Here is an 8,547-nt window from a genome sequence, read left to right as displayed (position 1 = left end):
TTTTTTATCCCAATTCAAGACAAAGAAAAAGATAAGAAATAATATCAAATAATAAATAAAAATAAATACAAAACAAATTAAGCTTAATATTTTTTTTTGTGATTTTCTTGGAATTGATTTTTAGTTAATTAACAAACTAATTAAACAAATAATTATACAAATAATTAAACTTAACAAAAAATATTCTTTTTTATGTCAAAAATTAGATTATAAAAATATAAACCTAAATCTAAAAGGAAAATATTTTTGGAGTTTTTTTGATTGGTTAAAAATAATTAAAAAGCAATATTTACATAATTACTAATTAATTAAGCAATATAAATTAATTATGAAAAGAAATAAAATATTTTTATGTTAAAAATTAAATAAACATTTTATCAACTTAAAACTAAAATTAAAACATTTTTTTTTTGAGAAATTGAAAATATGCATAAATATGGAGTTTTTAATTCATGAACTCCTAACACTACTACATATTAAAAATTACATTGTACTTACTCTATGATGTTCCAAGAGTGGAATAGAGTGATTGAAATTGATTGAAAGTGGCTATTTGAATGAGCCTTGATTTTTACAAGTTTCTTGAAACTTTTGAAAAATATAAAACTTATGCTATGCTTTTGGAGTGTGTTGTTATTCTTCTCTTGTTCCTCCTCCTCTTTTTTTTCCCCCCTTGAATGAAGAAAATGAAGCTTTATTTATAGGCAAAGAGTTTGATCTAGGAGGCCAAGCAAGTGGAAAAAATAATGATTGATTTTGTGGAAAAAGAATGGAATATTCTTTTATGCTAAGATAAAAAACTTAACCATGGTTTAATCACTCAATTATTATTCTTTCCAATCTTGCAATCTTATCTTTGATGCTTTGAATATATCATTGCTTGTATCACATGAAGCTTCCTTGCATTATCCTTGAATTATCATTGAATTATCCTTGAATTATCTCACATTAATTAAACTTTAAATGAATAAAATTTAATTAAAATGAAATAAAAATGTTATGGATCATGGATGGGTCGTGGATTCCCCTTAGACATATGGGAATCAAGATTGAATCACAAAAGAATTGGCCTTTTTGAAAAAGAATCAAATTTTGGTCATTACTTGTTTCATGCATTTTTCCAAAAAAGGTCAACTTCATTAAGGCATATCTCCCTCAATTTTGATCCTATGAAAGTGTTCTTTAACTTTTTGGAAAGCCCAAGATGTCCTCTACAAGCCACTTTGGAAGCGTTTTTGCATTTGGAGAAGTTATTTTGATGATATGGGCTTTGACAAAAAACTGCTTTTTGTTGACTTTCAAAATGACCCGTAATGTTTTGGCTTATATCTCTTAGGCGGAAGCATTTCTTGACCTTGGTCCCAACATCAAAGTTGTAGAGAATTGAATTTCCTTGAGGATGAGCTTTGGTTGGAATTTTTCTGATAAATTATGAGAGAGTTATGGTCGGTCAAAGTTTAGTTGACTTTTAGGTAAAAAACTCTAATTTTGCAATTTTGAGTTTTGTCGATTTCTGAACTTTTCTTGATGAATTATGATCAACCATTGATCACATGATGAATCTTTTGAAAAAATATGGATGTTGACCAAAAATTGCATTTTTGACTGTCTGTTGACTTTTTGGTCAAACTGGTCGTCTGTTGACTGTTTGAGCTGTTGACTGTGCGTCTGAGCGAATCGAAGTTTAAAAATTTGTCTGGTGGTATTTTGAGACATATGGAGATCCATGAAATCCATTTGAGGTCTCAAAAACTCGTTCTCCTGAAGAAAAAAAACAAAAACCCTAGTTAGGGACTGTTTGTGTAGGAGACAGTTAGGCGTACCTGATTTTTGTGCAGTGTTGAGTCTCTGTTGACCACGTGATTATCAGAAGACTTCTAGAACAAAATCTTGGAAATTTGAAGTGCAAAAAAATTGATTTGACTGATGGTACAAACACGGAGAATTGCGCTGATAGCGGGTTTGACTGGTAACTAGCTGTCCGGGTATTAACGTAACAGTTAAAGTGAAAATTCAACAGTTTAAAGTTAATTTTTTTCTTTTTTTGTTTTTGTTGTGTTAATGGTGAAAAATTTATTTACCTGAGCTGTTAGAAAAACACAAACATAATAAATAAATAAAATATACTGTACGCGAACGAAAATACCGATAATAACCTTGAAAAAAAATATTTAATGCACAGAAAAATAAATATTTAACACACATAATATTATCTTGATAATTAAACTACCGTACGACAGATAGTACAACATTTAATACTAACAGTACAAATATTACATAATATAATGAACAGTACGACAAATAAAATAAACGGTACACTATTTGAAAGCGACAAATACAACAAACTTTAAAAATGACGATTAATAATCCATGCTATGAACAACAGAAAATAGATGATCGGAAGTGTAACCATCGCAGGTCCGCATTTTTCAGGACTATGCAGACAGAAGAAGGACATGATCACCGTAAAAATAGTGATGACTATAAGAAAAAGTGTATCCATCCACTTTGCCATTTTTGCCGAGGAAGAAGAGAAAATAATTATGAGATAGAAGTTTGAGAAATTTGGGAGATGAGTGAAATTTGATGTGAGAATTTATGGAAAAAATGAGGAGTATTTATAGAGTGAAAAGAGAGAGATAGAGTCGTTGGGAGTGGAGTGTTACCGTTTTGAATAGTAGTAGGATTTGAAAAAAAGTATGGTAGGTTTTGAAAAGAAAAGGGGTGTAGAATAAAGCTAGGATTTGAAAAGAAAGAAAGAGATTTAAAAAAAATAATAATATAGTATAAAAATAAAAATTAGTGGGAAATAAAACCAATAATAATTTAATTGTTACCAGTATAATCTGAAACCCGGACTCCGCACCTGCAAATTTTAATTCTGTACCAACTGCGTCAGCATTATTTATCTGAAAATAAATCTCAAATAAACAGTGTATGAAGTGATAAACAGTATTTGGCGTTTATGTAAGAATAAATTTAACAGCGAACCAAAATACTGTATAAAAAATTCTAAAAATTGAGTATTTATAAAATCAGGATATTTATGAAATAAAAATCCAAGATTGTATAAAAATCCAAATTTTTAGACAGAAGTCTGTTGACTTCTTTTTTTTGAAAAAAGAACGAGGGCGAATTTTGGGGTATAACAATAATGATCATAACACTTAGAAAATGATGGGATCTCAGAGGTCAAAAATTGGGGTGCAACAGATGCCCCTATTTAAGTTTCTTCTATCCGGAGATGTGAAGATTGTAAATCTTCGTTTCGACGTGATTGAAGAGACTTAAATATATATAAAAACACAATTTTTGAACCTGAGATGCAATGTAATGCTTATGATTATGAATGCATATGATTTCCACGAGATGGAAACAGGACACCACTGGGGAGAAGTAAACAGACTCCGTTGGGGAAAAGGTATACGTCATCTAGGAATAGAATCAGACTTCACACAAGAAAGAAACAGTTGACAAAAGCTTTCAAGATAAAACATGATTGAACTTTGAGAAGAGAATATCTGAGGCATACATGAATGTGGCTACATAAAATGAATATCAAGGTAAAACATGATTGGACAACATCAAATGACAATCAAGGTAAAACATGATTGGGCAACATCGAATGACAATCAAGGTAAAACATGATTGGGTAATCATCAACGGACAATCAAGGTAAAACATGATCACAGGTCCATCAAGGTAAAACATGATTGGATGTCATTAAGGATAATCAAGGTAAAACATGATTGGATAATCATCAAATGACAATCAAGGTAAAACATGATTGGGCAACATCGAATGACAATCAAGGTAAAACATGATTGGAGAACACCAAGGTCAATCATGGTAAAACATGATTTGAACTTTAAGAAGAAAATATCAAAAGCGTTTTAAGATAAACCATGAATGCAGCAGCATCAAACGACAATCAAGATAAAACATGATTGAACTCAGAGACATTCAAGAGTGACATTGAATGAGGTAATAACACTTTATTGGGAATTGGGACATCCATAGAAGCTTTGAATAAAAGGTGACAAAGTTCTGAAAAATTGTCAGAACAAACAAGACATATCATGAAGAATATCAGATAGATACAGACAAAACGAATCAAAAGGATAAATTTGTTTGGGTAGGTGCCAAGTAAGTTGGACTTTGATCTCAAGGTAAGATGTTGACAACAACAGGACCTTAGAAGAATGTAAATGAGCATGATTTTGTTTTTATGCATGATGTTAAAGTTTTCTATGCATGATGAATGCTCAATGCAATGTAGTTATTCATGACGACTGGGATTGACTCTTTTGTGAGGCAAGATTGGAGCTTTGATTCCTCAACACAGGAACTCTAAAAAAAAAAAAAAAAAAAATCCGCTTGGAAAGAAGATGCATGAACAAACTTCTTGTCACACTGATAACTGTATCAAACAAATGATCCTTTGAGAATAACTGATAAACTAGGCTTGAGTATTGCTGAAGAAGATTGCCCCTGATTGAGTAATTGTTGCAAGTTAACTGATCATGGCTTCAGTTGAACTATGTTGGGGATGAACTGATCACGGATTCAACTCTTGAAATGAATGTTGGGAAGACTTGCCATAGTATACATCTTGAAGAGGATATTATGATCAACAAATCTTGATTAAACACCTGAACAACAGGATCTTGAAGGAACGTGCCCCTGATAGGATCACTGATCAAGTTTCTCGACTGTTTGAACTTCCCGAAAGATAAGTACTTACTTTCAAATAAAGTGTTCATTCAAGAATGGTAATTTTAATGCAATGCTCAAAACATATTTTTGAAATCAAAATCACTTTGTAAAGAAAATGGAATCACTTGTCAAAACACAAAGGTTAAGACAACCAAAGTAAAAGATAAAGAAAAGATATGGTATCAACATAAATGATTGGTAAATCTCTTGGGAGTCAGCTTACGCAACCTTGTTGTAGTATGCTTTCAAAATAAACCTTGCTTCAATTAGGGCTTTTGAAGGTTGTAACGTGGTCAGGTTCACGGTTTAAAAAAATAAAAGGTATAAGGCTCAAATTTTTTGTAACCCACCCCATCTTCGTGATGATCTTCATTCCTAAACCCAGTTAATTCAAAATATGCATTCAGGTTCTAAGAGACTTCTGCAATTTTATCTGTTGTGATGATGATAGTTCACAAGCCAAGAAAACTTAGTGATGGCAGTCACTTCTTCCTTTTGATAGTCACAACATTTTGTGGTTTAAGAATTTATTGACTTATCTCTCCTTTTTTTCTTTTGATATCCCTAACTTTTGCCTGAACTCTTGATTTTGAACTTACAGTCAGCGGGATGCCTTAGTTTTTGCCTAAGTCATTTTTTGATTTTGACTTAGCAGGCTTTTCGTCGATTTTATTTTTCGATACTTTTTCCTGAAAGATAGTGACTACTTTGCTTAATGATTATAATGAACCATTATCAACTTTTGATTGGCATCTCCAGTACTTCTTTGATGTAAGCGGAGGAAAGCTTGTGATTAAAACACTTGTTAAAAGGTGCATTGAATGATTCTCTTAAAATAGAATGCATAAACAAATTAACTGGGAACTACCCTGCGCCGGGTTAAAATATGGGTTATTTCGTACAGAAAGAAACACCAACTTCTAGGCTCAAAGGGGTTGACGAGGGATTAACTTCCTTATTTCTCCAGTGTTTGGGAAGTGAAACAATGCCTGTACATCGTCAGCAAAGTTTTATTTGAAAGCATACATTTCAACAACCTGGGTATTTCGTTGTCATCATCCTCCCTCCAATCTTTGCATAAAACACAAGTTTGATAGAGAAAGCAAAATAAAATTTTATTTTATTTTTTTTTTGTAAAAGAAGCATAAACATAGACATAGTAGATGAAAATGAATTCAAACATACGATGCTCATTTCATTAAAATCACCATTCTGGAATGAAAAAAGTTTAAAAGCCATCAATACAACTGAGGAAATGCAAACAGTAGGGAAACATCTTTCTAAATCATGGCCTGCTGCCCCTTGATGGAAATGACAATGAAGATCAGACCTAAAACCTTATGGAAGAGGATTTCGAGGAGGAAGAATTAACTTGATGGTAGATAGATAACTTTGAAGATGGAGACAGACAAGGATAAGTTTCATGGATAACCTGAATGTATGTATGCAAATGATGTAATTGTTGTTTAAATTTTTTTTTTTTTTTTGAGTTTCAAAGAACTTAAGATATTAATTTGCAAACATTCAAGCATTGGATTAAAGCATTAATCAAGTTATCATCAAAATCAATCATCCATTTTGGTGGATTAGAGTTTTCACCCCATCAACACCCAAGATCCATTGAGTTTGATGAAACTTACGATGTTTACAAAAAAGACCTCTAAGTTCATTGAAAATCAAAGGAAAAGATTTTTATGAATGTATGAATGCATGAATGCCACATATACAGAAATGGTAACACAAACATGGTGCACATAAGATAGGTTCAAAAGTTCAACGTCACGAGCAAGAGGTCAAAGAACCAAACATGGGATAGTACTAGGGGTTAATCACCTACACAACATGTTCTACTGATACGTCAGAGTCCACATTCTTCTTTCGGATATTACCGGCTTGCACAACTGAACTTGTGAGCCAATAATATTCTCAAGAAAAACTCGTCTGAGTGTGGCTCTCCGCATGACAACTAATCCAAGTCTTCACCTGAATAGTTTCCGCGCCACAACCTAATAAGGCCAGGATGGGTTGGGGTTCTACGACCAACTCAGCTTCTACAGTTCAATGAAAGCAATAATGTCTTCGCAACTGAACTTGCTAAACATATACCACCAACAAGGAACCTCCACTGAGCGGAAGGATTCTCATGCCAGCTTTTTAAGGACTGAACTCCTTGTATGCCATACATGACTATACCCTCCACCTAATTCTTATGTGTACTTAATCCGGGTTAGGATTTGTCCATAATGTATCTCAAGTGACAGAACCACACATATATCCAGAATAGCAAAAAATAAAAAAATAAACAAGTATAAGCAAATATTAAAGTGATCAAAAACTCTAAGGTAACCCCTCTTTAAAAAAGATTTTTCAAGTCCCCAGCAGAGTCGCCAGTTCTGTAAACTCGGTTTTTTGAGGCGAACTGACTCCTTGCTCTCTTTTTTATTTTTTGATTTTTTTATATTTTTGCAAGAGTCGCCACCGACTTTTATTTTATCCAAAAAGGAAAGGCATAAAAGAACAGGAAAGACCTTTTGACAGATTTTGGGTTCGGGGGGTTGGTTATACAAAGGGAAGGTTTTAAGCACCCTTTGTATCCATGGTTATCCATGGGCTCTTAATTGCTTAGCTCACTTTTTTAAATGCTTTTGATTTGAAAATAGAAGAAGTGAAGATGGACAATAGGTCACATAGGTCTCTGAAGAGTTTCACCGGGAATAATGCCCTTCAAATACCAGATGAAAGTTTTGAAAATAGATGAGAAGTTTTGAAAATACGTCGTTTGAAAATGGAAGTGTTTGAGCAAGCAATTAGGAGTTACTTACTCTTAATTTATAAGATCTTTCATGTACGTTAGCAAAATAGACAAATAGAAAATAGCAGAAACATAAATAATATGTCCAAATGGACAAAGAGAAAATAGCAGAAATATAAATAATATGTCCAAATGGACAAAGAAAAAAAATAACAGAAATATAAATAATATGTCCAAGTGGACAAAGAAAAAATAACAGAAACATAAATAATATGTCCAAATGGACAAAGAAAAAATAACAGAAACATAAATAATATGTCCAAATGGACAAAGAAAAAATGACAGAAATATAAATAATATGTCCAAGTGGACAAAGAAAAAATAACAGAAACATAAATAATATGTCCAAATGGACAAAGAAAAAATAACAGAAACATAAATAATATGTCCAAATGGACAAAGAAAAAATAGCGGAAACATAAATAATATGTCCAAATGGACAAAGAGAAAATAGCAAAAATATAAATAATATGTCCAAATGGACAAAGAAAAAATAACAGAAACATAAATAATATGTCCAAATGGACAAAGAAAAAATAGCGGAAACATAAATAATATGTCCAAATGGACAAAGAAAAAATAGCAGAAACATAAATAATATGTCCAAGTGGACAAAGAGAAAATAACAGAAACATAAATAACATGTCCAAATGGACAAAGGAAAAATAACAGAAATATAAATAATATGTCCAAATGGACAAAGAAAAAATAGCAGAAATATAAATAATATGTCCAAATGGACAAAGAAAAAATAGCAGAAACATAAATAATATGTCCAAATGGACAAAGAAAAAATAGCAGAAATATAAATAATATGTCCAAGTGGACAAAGAAAAAATGACAGAAACATAAATAATATGAATGATAAAATAAAGTATAAAGCAAGAAATATAAAGAACAATATAATAAAATGCGGAATTTAAAGTTAATTGTTAGATGTTAAAGATAACCATCTTGAAACTTGTCAAGTATGTTATCAAAGTTAGTAATAAAGATTGATGGTGAGTGAAGGATGTTCT

The sequence above is a fragment of the Vicia villosa genome, linkage group LG5, assembly GCF_029867415.1.
Source record: "Vicia villosa cultivar HV-30 ecotype Madison, WI linkage group LG5, Vvil1.0, whole genome shotgun sequence".
Lineage (NCBI taxonomy): Eukaryota > Viridiplantae > Streptophyta > Magnoliopsida > Fabales > Fabaceae > Vicia > Vicia villosa.
This window is presented reverse-complemented; position numbering follows the sequence as displayed.